The sequence below is a fragment of the Vitis vinifera genome, chromosome 8, assembly GCF_030704535.1.
Source record: "Vitis vinifera cultivar Pinot Noir 40024 chromosome 8, ASM3070453v1".
NCBI classification, from domain to species: Eukaryota; Viridiplantae; Streptophyta; class Magnoliopsida; order Vitales; family Vitaceae; genus Vitis; species Vitis vinifera.
The window spans coordinates 1,490,545-1,490,873 of record NC_081812.1 but is presented as its reverse complement, the minus strand read 5'-3'; the positions used below and the strand labels follow the sequence as shown (position 1 = coordinate 1,490,873).

The 329-nt window shown below is 29.5% G+C and overlaps 1 non-coding gene across 1 annotated transcript; it reads left to right on the top strand.

The window, feature by feature from the left end:
• The first annotated feature begins 255 nt into the window (after nucleotides 1-255).
• On the top strand, nucleotides 256-329 carry TRNAV-CAC (transfer RNA valine (anticodon CAC)). Its single transcript has one exon. It is a non-coding gene; the product is annotated as a tRNA-Val (tRNA).

Below are 329 nucleotides of genomic sequence, written 5' to 3'. Positions count from 1 at the left end.
AAGTATTTTTTTAAAAATGTATCAAAAGAATCAAAATACCTCTTATTAGAGATCAATTAAAATTTCACTAATAAGTAGGATTTTATTTTCATTAAAAATCATATTTTAGTTCATTTTCATTGTCATTAGAGTTATCTAAACATGATGAATGAGAAAATAAGTAAGATCTATTCTAATGTTTTTTTGTCTTTAACTTTACCTTGGAGTTTGATGCAACATATATTGATTAGTTACTTTAAATTGATTTGACATCTTGTCTGGGTGGTGTAGTTGGTTATCACGCTAGTCTCACACACTAGAGGTCCCCGGTTCGAACCCGGGCTCAGACA